This window comes from Dasypus novemcinctus, chromosome X (assembly GCF_030445035.2).
Source record: "Dasypus novemcinctus isolate mDasNov1 chromosome X, mDasNov1.1.hap2, whole genome shotgun sequence".
NCBI classification, from domain to species: domain Eukaryota; kingdom Metazoa; phylum Chordata; class Mammalia; order Cingulata; family Dasypodidae; genus Dasypus; species Dasypus novemcinctus.
The window spans coordinates 63,380,061-63,393,543 of record NC_080704.1 but is presented as its reverse complement, the minus strand read 5'-3'; the positions used below and the strand labels follow the sequence as shown (position 1 = coordinate 63,393,543).

At 47.3% G+C, this 13,483-nt stretch overlaps 1 protein-coding gene and 1 non-coding gene across 2 annotated transcripts in view; one reads left to right on the top strand and one right to left on the bottom strand.

Moving 5' to 3' along the window:
* The window catches only part of FGD1 (FYVE, RhoGEF and PH domain containing 1), a 42,420-nt gene that overhangs the window by 4,194 nt on the left and 24,743 nt on the right, over positions 1–13,483 (top strand). The window lies entirely within an intron of this gene.
* LOC111764980 (U6 spliceosomal RNA) lies at positions 7,313–7,419 on the bottom strand. The gene has a single exon (XR_002797451.1). It is a non-coding gene; the product is annotated as a U6 spliceosomal RNA (small nuclear RNA).

The window sequence follows — 13,483 nt, the reverse complement described above, 5'->3', positions numbered from 1 at the left end:
TTCAAAGTTCTTTCTTTTTCAATTACCCTGTCTGATTCCTAGAGGGAAGGGACAATTATTTTTATGCTCATTTTCCAGGTTGGTAAAACCTAAGGCCTCATTGGGTTACTGGGATAACCCAGTGAGATGCCAGAGAGAGCTTTGAGAAAGTTGGAGAGGGGTTTCCAGGTGTAGGTTTGTTTATAGGGATTTAGTGGGGATCCCACCATATTCCTCAGGATTGAATGTCCTTCCAGATGCTAGGTGGGCAAGACCTTGAGGCCGGAGCCTAGCTCAGTCAAAGGAGTTGTGTCTGTTGTTAGAGCTTTTTCATGGTTGTAAGAGCAACTGAGTCACTTGAGGGGGGATGCAGGAAGGGCTGGCTTCTTATTTGGAGCCTGGTGGCATCTGCAGAGACTCCAAGAGTTAGAATTAGAGCTGGAAAGGGCCCTAGACACCATCTAGTCCTGAGTTTCCCAAACTGGTGAGCATCAGGATCCCTTGTTGATCTTTAAAAATCAGTGTGATTCCCAGACTGCCTCAGAGCCCCAAAATCTTGGGGTTGGAACTGAAACACAGGGTTTTACTTTCAAAAGCTCCCCAGGTGATTCTGATGTGCAGACTGGAGTGGAAATGACTGGTCAAGCCCATTTTCCAGTTGGGGTAGTAGAGGCTCAGAGAGATAGTGACTTACCCATAGTCCTTCAATAACTCAGCCTCAGTTAGGGCCAGGAGAACTAATCTGCCACCCATCTGAGGCCCTCTTCCCAGAGACCCATGTGGGCCTTCCTCACTTACTCCTAATCCCAAGAGAGGTACTTGGTTTAGGCAAATGCCAACCCCTTGCCCACATACACACAAACATTGACTACCTCAGTTTACTTTCTATTCCCAGCTCTCATCAATATCTTGCATTTGTCAGCTGGAGTTAGAAGTCAATTAGTTTTGGGACTCTAGGCAGAGAGAGCCGAGTACAGGGCTTAGCCCAAAGAAAGGGCTCTATAAGGGTGTCAGGTAGGGATTGTAGAGCCAGAGAGTAACATGTAGAGCAGTCAAGGTGGGGATTTTGGTGTAACCAAAGGCACTGAGACATAGGGCATCCTAAGCAGGCAGAGGGATTTTATCTGGAGGTCAAAGAAGAATCATTAAAGGGTTTATTAAGTAATGCTCAGATGTGGGTGTTTGAAAGATCCCCATGGCTGCATGTGGCGAATCAATAGGAGGGGTGCAAGAATGGAAGCAGGGAGATGAGCAGGTGGTTGTTGCAGTGATCTCAGGAAGAGGTGATGGTATCTTGGGTTAGGATGATGGCAGATAGAGAGAGTGAGATCTGAAAGATATTTAGGTACTAGTCTGGACAGTCCTTGGTGGCAACTTAGATGTAGAGACTGAGGAAGAGGGGAAAGTCCAAGATTAGTCTGATTGTCTTCTGAAACCAATAGAGTGACCTGGTGGGTTCCCCTGCACGCAGGAGGAGTGGGTTTGGGGAGAAGATAGTGAGTTGTATGTGAGACATGTTGAGTTTGAGAGGGCTGGGAAGACATCCAGGTCAAGTGGCTAGCAGGCATTTGGAAATATGATTAGAAATCTCAGAAGAGAGGTCTGGGTCAGAGATATTTGGGAGTACTCACCATCAATACATACCATAGACCACACAGTGGCTCATGGGAAGAATGTGGCTGATTCTGGGAGCCAGTCCTATCCTTGAAGATATAGACAATGAGGTCAGCACAGTTATTGTCTGCCCAAACCTTACTTTAAAAATGCTCTCTTTGGGGGGGGGTAGTTTTTTTTACCCCCCCCCAAGTTGGCTCCCTTGTCTGTCTGCTCATTGTTTTCCTCTCATTGGGTTTGTTTGTTTGTTTGCTAGTTGTGTCTGCTTATCTTTTTTTTTTAGGAGGCACTGGGAACCAAACCTGGGATCTCCTGTGTGGGAGGCAGGTGGTCAACCACTTGTGCCATATCCACTTCCTGCTCGTTGTGTCTGCTCATTGCGTCAGCTCATTGTGTCAGCTCATCTTTGGGAGACAAAGGGAACTAAACCCAGGACCTCCCATGTGGGAGGCAGGTGCCCAAATGCTTGAGCCACATCTGTTCCCTGGAGTAGTTTTTGAAAGCATATTTGTATAAAGCTGAGATGCATTTCACATACACTCAGGGGTTGTTGGCTATTGCAAAGAACTAAGGGAAGAACTCCTAAAAAGCAAATTAAAATCGGTAAAGTGAAGTCCTGTGACTCCCTTGCTTTTCTCCCTCTTGAGGACATTCTGAGAGACCATGGGGGAAGGGTTGCTCAGAGAAGGGAGAAGAGGGGGCTTGGGGCAGGACAGAATAAATGGGCAGTGAGATCTGCTGGGGTTTTCTGGAAAGCAGTAGCTTGAGATTCCAGGAGAGTGTCTGGGAAAAGACCCGGATTTAGTTTCTAGTTAGCTGGGCCCTTCCAAACAAACACAGCAAAATGTAAAGACTCTGGGTAGCTGGGAAAAGGATTTCCACAGGCAGGACTCAAAGAACTGAAGTTTTGGAGTTGCAGATGGTTGGCAGACCTGCTCCTCGGCAGCTTCAAGTGCCTGTGTCCCGGGGAGAGGGCGGGGCTAAAGCTGCATACTCCCTCAAAGGTGAGTGTCAGCTAACAGTACCCCATACAGATGCAAACCAAGGCTTGAGGGGGGGGGCAGTGAGCTAAATGCCTTAGGCAGATGTGGAGCTAGCTAGACGCTGGCTGGGTGGGGCTAGAACCTGTCTGGAATGAGGACAGAAAGCTCAGCCTGCCATTGGCTGGCCCTGCAGAGTTAAGTTCCCTCATGTAGAGTATGGAATATCACTACTCCTTGAAGAAGTAAGTCCAGCCTCCTGGGACTCTGGTGCCCAGTTCCTTGAACTTGGAAGGTATCACACCTCCAAAAGGTACCACAAAACATAGATGAATGAGGCTTGAGACAAGGTTGTAGGGCAGTAGCTGAAGGAGCCTCAGTACTCCTGGCTCTGCCACTAGTTCACTGTACCTCTAGGCCTCTCTTCCTTTCTCTGGGCCTTAGTTTCACCATTTGTAACATTGTAGATCTGGTCATCGCATTTATCCAGCATATAATAGGGCATCAATGCACATCTGGGAGAGGGTAAGGGAGAGTAAAAGAGGGGAGGAAGGATGGCATTTCTTTATTTAAGATATGTGTATTGAATGCCTGTTGTGTGCTAAGACCTGTACTTGGTGCTGTGTGGGCAACAAGACAGGCACAATCCCTATCATAGAGCTCATATCTAACAGGAAAGACATACAATACAAGAAATTCCAAGTGCAGATGCTGCAGGAGCATGTGGGGAAAGGCAGCAGGAAAAAAATGACTCTTGAGTTGAGACCTAAAGGATAAATATGAGTTCAGAGGTAAGGAGAAGCAGAAAATTGATTCAGGCCATGGGAAGAGCATGTGCCAAAGCCTCAGGCAGAAGAGAGCACTTTCGAGGAACAGACAAGAGGCCATTGTGACTGAAGGGTGGGGGCAGGGAAATGCTCTTGAGCTAGGCTGGTTTTCCCTTGCTTAGGAGTTTGGAGTTCACCCTGAAGGCAAGGGGAGCCCTTGACAGGACTGGAAGAATGGAAGGGGACTGTGTTTTCCAAAAACTTGCTGTGGTGTGGATAATGCCTTGTAGAGGGCCCTGAGGATGGAAGGGAAACCAGTTAGGAGGCTGGAGTGGGAGAAAAAAATACGCAGATTCTAGAGATATAAGAAATTGGGTGCACAGGACTTGGAACCTGACTGGATGTGTAGGTTGAAGGAGAGGGAGAAGTTATGGAGAATTCCTAGCTTCTGACTGGGCAGCTGGGTGAATGGAGATGTCATTCCCTGGGATGGAAAAGGCAGGAAGAGGAGAAAGTTGGGGGGAGTGGGGATAGGGGTATGGTTTGGGATGCAGTGAGTCTGAGGACTCTGGGGACAGGACACCTAGGTGGCAGTGCCCATTAGGCATCAACTGTGCCCATGTGGACCACAGAGTAAAGGCAGGAAGGGGAGGAGCACAGGTGCATGGTTAAGGCTTAAAGAAGAACTGGAAGGCAATTCTGGGTGCGCAAAGCTTTTTAGCCCTCTGTGACACTTCCCTGTAGGAAAGGTGCCTGTAGAAAGCAGGGAAAGGTTGGACTGGCAGGGTTGGCCCCAGAGGGTTGCAGCCGGCATAGAAGCCCTTTATGCCCGACCTATGGTTTCTAGGGTTGCACCATTGGCAGTGCTGTGCATGCTGCCACCTTTGCCTTCACCTTTTCTGCTCCCCTCCAGCGTCTTCCCAACTCTCCTAGACCAGGCCTCCATACCTAATGTATTCCAGGTGTAGACAAGGTTTCCCACACACACAGCCCCAGGTGTTGGGGGACAGGGCAGGGGAGGTGTGGATCTCTTTCACTGTGTATCTCCTAGGGGTTCAAGTCTCCCAGTCTGACTGCTTCTCTCTGGAAAATTCTTTCAGGGATCTCTGGGCCCTGTGTCTCTGGGCAGAGTCAGGCAGTGATGAGAGTCTCCCCCACCAACCCAGTTCCCACTTTCTAGCTTCATGGGATTTTGGAAAGTCACTTCACCTCTCTGAGCCTTAGTTTTCTCATCTATAAAATGGGGTAATAATTACCACCTCCTAGGATTGTCGTAAGGATTATATGCCTTAGGTAATGTCCACAGCACTCAGCATGGCTCACTGTAGCCATGTTCAGTAAATGGCATTGGCCTGCCCCTTTGCCTCTCTGAACCTGCATCCCTCACTGACGCCCATCTCTATTTCTCTTCGGACTTGCCTCCTTCCTTTTTGTCTCCAGTTATATCTATCAGTTTCTTTCAGTCTCTGTAGTTTTCCCTGTCTTTTCTTTGTCTTTGTCCCAGTGTCTTCCTCTGTCATTTGTCTTCTTCCCTCATAATCTCTCTCATATTTGACCAGACCTCTTCTGGTAAGGTGACAGGGAGATGGGTGGATGTTGGGGTTATTGGGGTCATGGAAGAGGTCAGAGCGGCCATCTTCCCTGGTGGCTTTGCCTCCCCTGTCCCCACAGTGAGGGCAATCCCAGCCAGCGTGGCAGCCCCAGCACCAGCTAATTACTGTCCCCAGTGCTCCCAGCTGCAGCTCCACTCCCTTCTCTTCCTGTCCTCTGAAGTCCCCAACCCCTCCCGGGGGTGGAGCCACCCGCCCCCCCATCCTTCTCTGGCCTCAGGTCCAGAGAGACACAGGGAGGAGTTGGCCAGGCTCTCACAGTAATCAAACTGGAAGAGAGATGGGCTCACTGTGCTCTAACATAGCTGTATGGTTTGTTTTGTGCTTAAATGCACATGTGCATGTCTGCCTGGCTGTCTTTAGTTTAGATCTGTTTTTGCATGTGTATTGATGTTCTTGTTTCTCTATGTCTGTGTATGTTTTCATATGTATGTCTATATATATCCATGTGTGTCTGTGTGTGTCTTAGGGTCTGTATGTGTGACAGTGTGTTCCTCCATTTTTCACAGGAGTCCTCTATTGTGTCACCTTGTCTCAGTCTAAATTCAGGGTGGTTTCTAGATGCTTCTGCATATGGGTCTCTGTAGATCTCGTGTGCAGGAGGGGCCTGTTTCTATACCTCTGTCTGTCTGTGGGGTTTTCTCTGTGTGCGCCCCCAAGGATCTGTGTTTTCATGGTAGTGGTGGTGCTTGCCTGCATCTTGTGGCCTCTTCCTGCTCCTCCTGTAAACCACAAGACTCTCTGTCCTTCATATACATTCTTTAACCCCCTCTGGCTGCCCCAGTATGCACACCTTTGCCCAGTTTTTCTTCCTTTGCCTGCACGAACTCCCCAGTTGACTCATCTATACCTGAATAAACACACCCCGTCCTGGACAGCATATCTTAAAATCCACCTCCTTTAGAAAGTCCTCTTCCCACTCTACTTCAAATGTGATTTCTTTGCCAAATCAGCAAACATTGACTGAAGATGTGCTTTGTGATTCTGGACACTTGGGAGTCATTTCCAACTCAGCCACTTCTAGCCATGTATCCTCTGGCAAGTTATTTTGCTTTTCTCTGCCTCAGTTTCCTCATTTGTAAAGTGGAGCTAATGGTTCACAGGGTTGTTAGGAAGATGCCATACAGGAAAGTATCAGTACAATTCTTGGCCCAGAGTAGGTATTCAACAAACTGTTAAATCCCCCCACATTATATCCTCTACTAAGAAACAAATACTTTTTTTTTTTAAGAAAGTGCACAGCCAGGTTTGATCAGATCAGCAGAATATCCCTGTCTACATATAATAACATGACTTCAAAATGCTGTTTGACCTAATGTAAGGGGGAAATGGAAAGGAGAAATGAGTTTATATGGCTACGAGTCTCTAAAAAAGAGTCTGGAGGTTGTCAAGGATTGCCCTTATGCACACCTGAGCAGAGTCTCAGAGACAGATAAAGTAGATACAAACCCAGGTATTGGTTCTTTTGAGGGATAAAGAGACCCACGGGTTCTATGGTCATGGCAGATGGGGTTCACTGCCACGTCAAATGGCCCTTCTTTGGAGCTGGTGTTTCTGCGTGATGGAACTGGACTCAGATGGGATCTCTTTTCACAAGACTTTCATGCTACTTTACTGGAATTGTAGTTGGTGTTGGGGTTTAAGATATATTTAGGGGATTTGAATCTCTGGACTGACAATATGATAGCCAGGCGCTGAGCCTGAACAGACTTCAGCTCCTGCACTCTGATTTATTGGACTTACCCCACTCAGCTAACATGGAGTTGAAGAAGGTCAACCACCACACCATGGAGCCTAGAGTGCCTACAACTGAAAGCAGGAGGAGTGCATCCAGTATCCATGTGGAATCTAAGCCCCCACTTGACATAGGTGTGCAATGGACACAGCCAATCCAATGTCCACAGAGAAAATGTGGCATTGGTGTGGGAAGGGTGGCCATGGTGGCTACTGGGTGCGGGGAATGGGAGGAAGAGATGAGATGGGGAGGCGTTTTCGGGACGTGGAGTTGTGTGGAGTTGTCCTGGGTGGTGCTTCACGGACAACTACGGGACATTGTAGATCCCCCCAGCGCCCACTGGATGGAACTTGGGAAAGTGTGGGCTATGATGTGGACCATTGACTATGGGGTGCAGCGATGCCCAGAGATGTACTTATCAGGTGCGATGGATGTGTCATGATGATGGGGGAGAGTGTTGCTGTGGGGGGAGTGGGGGGTGGGGGCGGTGGGGTTGAATGGGACCTCATATTTTTTTAATGTAATATTTAAAAAAAAAAAGAATTAAAAAATATATAATCATTTATACAAAATAGATAGTATAGCAACAAACATTTATAAATGTAAATAATAATTCAAATATAATAGAAAAATATGAAATGCTTCATGAATTTGCATGTCATCCTTGCACAGGGGCCATGCTAATCTTCTCTGTATTGTTTCAATTTTAGTATATGTGCTGCTGAAGCGAGCACAAGAAATGAATACTTTGAGTTCCAGAGAGTTCTGAAAGTTCTTGCAATCTCCACCTCTCTTCTCCAGGTGTCCTCGACAGGGTAGAACTTGAACTGGGCCAGACCGAACAAAAGGCAGATTCCAATTCAAGGAATTCTTAACAAGTATTGCATGATTCTGTCCTAACCCAAGGAGACTTGGGCTCTTTGGGGGATCAGGAAGGGGACCTCCAAAGCCCAAGAGCCAGAACGTGTTAAATAGGGTAAGAGGTAAACAGCGGAGGTGGAAGGGACCTTAAGGACTATCCATCCAACTCAGATATTACAAAGTGATAGCCCACAAGTTGAATTTGACTCAGAAATATTTCATTTGGCCTGCTCACTGTCTTTAAAATTGGGGGATTTCATGTACAAATCTGGATTTCTGTATTCTCTTGAAATACTAGAAGATCTGGCAATAGAGGGCCTGTTACTGCAAGGGCCCATTACTACAATTTGATGGAGGGAAAGAGCTGCTACCCCCTGCTTTTTAGGTGAGGCATGTGCTTGTCATTTTGCCCCTCTCCCCACCATTCCCTGTTGCCTTACACCAATCTATTTTACAGAAATGTCCTCACTTTCCAAAAGGGACCACACTTTAAAAAAAAGGGGCCTTTCTTTATAGAAAAGTGCCCTTCCATTTTACAAAAGAGTCCTCTATTTGTTGAAGAATCCTCTCCATTTATAGACTGGTCATCCATTTTTACAGAAGGGTCTTTATAGATAACTCCTCACTTTACAGAATGATCCTCCACTTTGGAGAAACCTACTCCGTTTTGCAAAAACTTCTTCATATTATAAAAGGGGCCTTTTTTCCCCCAAATAAACCTCCATTATACAGAAATCTCCATTTTACAGGGGGGAACATTCTTTAGAAGGCTCTTTACTTGCCAGAATGGCTCCCACTTTCCAAAAATGTCCTCACTCTACAAAAGGTGCTTCCATTTTACTGCAGACTCCTTATGTTCAGAAGACCAGGATACCTCAGTGAACGAACACTCAAAATGATCCACAGGGCTTCTGTAAGGCCAGAAGCATGTGCTAAGGATATCTGTCAAATGGGCATGCAGTGACCAGAAAATTTTTGGAATGATTTTACTATTACAACAACAATAAGTTGTCATGGGCCATTTCAAAACTCTGTGACACTTCTTGATACTTATTTTACAGATTTGTATGGTTTGTAATTTGAATTGCAAATCAGGAAATGGGACATCATTGTCTTTTTCACTGCCATGCCTCCTCTAATATAAATCCCACCCTAATCTGAAGTGCTGTCATGGTGAGTGGAGCTGGATTCTGTGCACCTTCTGGCTGGATTTGCTTGGATTTCTCAGTGTATCAATTGTTTTATGTTGGGCGGTGGACTTGGCCCAGTGGTTAGGGCGTCCATCTGCCACATGGGAGGTCCATGGTTCAAACCCCGGGCCTCCTTGACCCATGTGGAGCTGGTCCATGTGCAGTGCTGATGCGCCCAAGGAATGCCGTGCCACGCAGGGGTGTCCCCGCGTAGGGGAGCCCCATGCACAAGGAGTGTGCCCCATAAGGAGAGCCGCCCAGCGCGAAAGAAAGTGCAGTCTGCCCAGGAATGGTGCCGCACACATGGAGAGCTGACACAACAAGATTACGCAACAAAAAAGGAACGGATTCCCATGCCGCTGATAACAACAGAAGCTAACAAAGAAGACGCAGCAAATAGACACAGATGACAGAAAACCAGGGTGGCGGGGGGAAGGGGAGAGAAATAAATAAATATATCTTTAAAAAAATAGTTTTATGTTGGATTAGGAAAGGGGAGGGGGAAAGGTCTTAAAAAGGCCTAACCCCCACTGGGTGGACTGTGGGAGAGTGGGCTATGATGTAGACCATTGACCATGAGGTGCAGCAGTGCTCAGAGATGTATTCACCAAAGGCAATGAATGTCTCATGATGATTGAGGAGGTTGTTGTTATGGGGGGAGGAGTGGGGGGAGGGGGGTGGGGAGTATATGGGGACCTCATATTTTTTGAATGTAACATTAAAAAAATAAAGACAAAAAAATGGCCTAACCCATGGGAAGCAGATGTGGCTCAATGGATAGAGCATCCGCCTACCATATAGGAGGTCCAAGGTTCCAACCCAGGGCCTCCTGACCTGTGTGGTGAGCTGGCCCACGTGCAGTGCTAATGCGCGCAAGGAGTACCCTGCCACGCGGGGGTGTCCCCCGCGTAGGGGAGCCCCACGTGCAAGGAGTGTGCCCTGCAAGGAGAGCCGCTGCACACACGGAGAGCTGACGCGGCAAGATAATATAACAAAAAAACAGATTCCCGGTGCTCCTGACAAGAATGCAAGTGGACACAGAAGAACACACAGTGAATGGACAGAGAGAGCAGACAGCGGCGGCAGGGGTGGGGGGCGTGGGGAGAGGAGAGAGAAGTAAAAAATAAATATTTGAAAAAAAAAAAGGACTAACCTGGGGCCCCATGTATGTGTCCATGCTTTGGGTATGTACTTATCTCATTTCTAGTTTTCTTGTTTCTTAAACTCTTTACTCCCTTGCCTACACTAAAAAAAGAAATAAAAATAGCTTTATGCTGTGTTATGTCCTTAGCCTGTGGGTTTATGTGTCTGTGTGCGTAGTTTTGTGTCTTTATGGGTGTGCTATTCTGTTGGTTTTCAAGTTTAATCCTTATCACTTTGGGTGGGGGGCACTATGCTAAGCTCTTTACCTGCAATGTCTCCTAGATGCCCTCAAACCAGAGACCTGCTATTATTATCCTATTTTCCAGACAAAGAAACTGAGGCTAAGATATATGGAGAGGTTTGCCCAAGGCCTCACAGCTAGTAAATGGTGTTGGGATTTAAATCAAGGTCTGTGTGACTTTGAAACCAGCTGTTCCTAATGAAGGTGCTGCAACATTTTAATCTATGAAGTCCTGTCAGTGATCATGGTCACAACACCCTTGTAGTTTTAAAATTAGGATTAAAAAATTTTTTTTTAATTTTTAAAATTTTCTAAAGATTTATTTATGTCTATCCTCCCCAATTGTCTGCTCTCTGTGTCCATTCGCTGTGTGTTCTTCTGTGTCTGCTTGGATTCCTGTCAGCAGCACGGAGAATCTGTGTGTCTTTTTGTTACATCATCTTGCTGCATCAGCTCTCCGTGTGTGCAGCGCCTCTCCTGGGCAGGCTGTGCTTTTTTTGCGCTGGGCGGCTCTCCTTACAGGGTGCACTCCTTGCACGAGGGGCTCCCTTATGCAGGGAACACCCCTGTATAGCACAGCACTCCTTGCGTGCATCAGCACTATGCATGGGCCAGCTCACTGCATGGGTCAGGAGGCCCTGGGTTTGAACCCTGGACCTCCTATATGGTAGGCGGACACTCTGTCAGTTGAGCCAAATCTGCTTCCCTTGATTTGTTTGTAATAAATAAGACCAGCATCAAGGTTATCCCTGAAATAATATCACTGTCACAAGCATTCAGATGACCATTGCTGGAAAAATTGGGTAAAACTCACAACCTGCCTAAGGCTTAAGGGGAAAAATATCTGCTAGATGCTACCTTGGAGGCCTGGCCCTGCCCCCCTTCTCTTTGAAAGCCTTCCCTAAGTAAGGTTGTCAGATTTAGCAAAAGAGAACACAGGATGCCCAGTTCAATTTGAATTTCAAATAAACAATGAATACTTTTAAAAATATAAGTATGTCTCATGCATACTTATACTAAAAACTTATTATACTTATACTAAAAAAAGTATTTGTTGTATATCTGAAATTCAAATTGAACTGGACATCCTGTATTTTATCTGGCAACCCTATCCCTGACCTCTCCGTCTCCTGAGCATCCCTGTCCTGACAAGCTGACCCCTTTGCACTTCCTAAGCTACCACTTAGCTTTTCCTGAATGAATGTCTCTTGTCTTTGAGATTGGGAACTCCCTGAGGGTAATGGTCATGATTGCCCTTCTGACCTGCTGAGGGCATGAAGGAGGTGAAGGGTGGGGGCAGAGGTTCACACAACCACACAGCAAAGCTGAGGCAGCACCTAGGCACACACAGTGCCCAGGATTTGCTTCCCATTAGTGATGCGAGGTGTCTGAGTATCTGGTGTGTGTATGTGTGTACATTGTGCTGTGAGTATTGCACCTGGATGTACAAACAGCTTTGTGATTCTCTCTTGGTCTTTGAGGTCTGTGCATAGTTGATATGGGGCTGGGTACATTTTCACAAAGTGTTGTCTGGTTTGGTGGTATGACTTAATTTGCTGGGATTGGGGTGCTTTTTGGTCTGTGCTCTAATGGGTTTTTAAATAATTAATTAATTAATTAACTTATTTATCCCCCCCCTCACCCAGTTGTCTGCTCTCTGTGTCCATTCACTGTGTGTTCTTCTGTGTCTGCTTATATTCTTGTCGGCAGCACCGGGAATCTGTGTCTCTTTGTTGCATCATCTTGCTGCATCAGCTCTCCGTGTGTGTGGTGCCACTCCTGGGCAGGCTGCACTTTTTTTTCATGCTGGGTGGCTCTCCTTACAGGGCACAGTCCTTGTGTGGGGGGCTCCCCTATGCAGGGGACACCCCTGTATGGCATGGTACTCCTTGCGCGCATCAGCACTGCATTTGGGCCAGCTCATCACACAGGTCAGGAGGCCCTGGGTTTGAACCCTGGACCTCCCATGTGGTAGGTGGACACTCTATCCGTTGAGCCAAATCCGCTTCCCTCTAATGGGTTTTGGGGACCCTGGTAAGCTCAGGGGTGGATGGAGCAGTGCTGGTGGAGGATCTTGTCAGGTATGGGTGGATGTGTGAATATATGTGAGAAAGAGAATGCTGTGGACTATCAGTCAGGATAAATAGGCTGGGAGAAAAACTAATGCAGGACCTGACTCAGTGGAGATGGGATGGGGCAGTGGGAAGGTCTATGGTATCCAGGAGGTGGGGAAAGCCTAATCCTGAAAGCACGTATGGGGTTTTCAGCATCTCCCAGCACAGAGCCTACAAAGATCAGAGCAGGCTTAGAAATATTGGGTGAGGGGGACCAACCTAAATCAAGGGAAGCCAAAGAGTTCGGCAGGGGTGAGGTGGTGAGGGGTTGCAGATGCCTGGCTAAGAAGTTCCCAAAATTTCCCAGGGGCAATGGGGAGTCATCGAAAGTTCCTATGCAGTTAAATGACATGAACTGAGCTGGACTGTAAGAAGGTTCATCTAGCCATCTGGAGGGAGTGGTATCTGGGACTAAGGGGCCACTGAGGGAAGAAATAGGTAGAAACAGGAAAATGTAGGCAAAGAGACAAGGGAAGAGGAGTTCTGAAGAAGCAGAGGGAGGATTCTTGAACCTTCTTCCCCTCCATGGAACCTAGCCTGGTTCTTGGCCAGGCCTAGGCTTCTGAACTAGAACTCTGTTGTTCATCTCCCTCTAGATGGGGCATGGGAGTCTTTCCTTCACTAGCTACACTGCAGTTCATGAATTTCTGAAACACTGGGGTGCACTCCTGCTCCTCCTGATACCCCTCTTCTAGCACCCCCTTGAAGAGCACGGTTAAGAAAGGAGTCTAGTCTAGGACCAGTTAGTGTCTGAAAGTCTACCATTGACTTTCTGTGTGACCTTGAGCAAGTTGCTGCCCCTCTCTCTGCCTTCATGTCCTCATTAGAAACTGAACTGACAATCCCAGCTCTGCTTACCTGTCCAGTTAGTCCCAGAATATTTGAGTTTCATTTTCAGGGGCTGCCTTTGAGAAAGCAGAGAGCAAGAACAAGCAGGCCTATCTGTGGGCTCCTAGGTGAGGTGAAAGAGGAAGGAGCAGAGAGGGGGCCAAGGCAGGGTAATCCCCACCCCTAGGACAAACAGTGTAGCAAAGCCCCAGCTAGGGACCCTACTGCCCTGCTACATATTGGGTGGGGAGGCTTGCCTGGAAAAGGTAGCCTACTTTGGGTTGTGGAAACAGGGCCAGGTCCAAAGAGACAGATAATAGGCACCTGGAACCCCAGCACCTATGTGTGTATCTCTGAGGCAAGCGGGGGATGTCTCTGCAGTGTGGGGTGCCTGGCTTTGCTCACTGGATTTCTTTTTTTT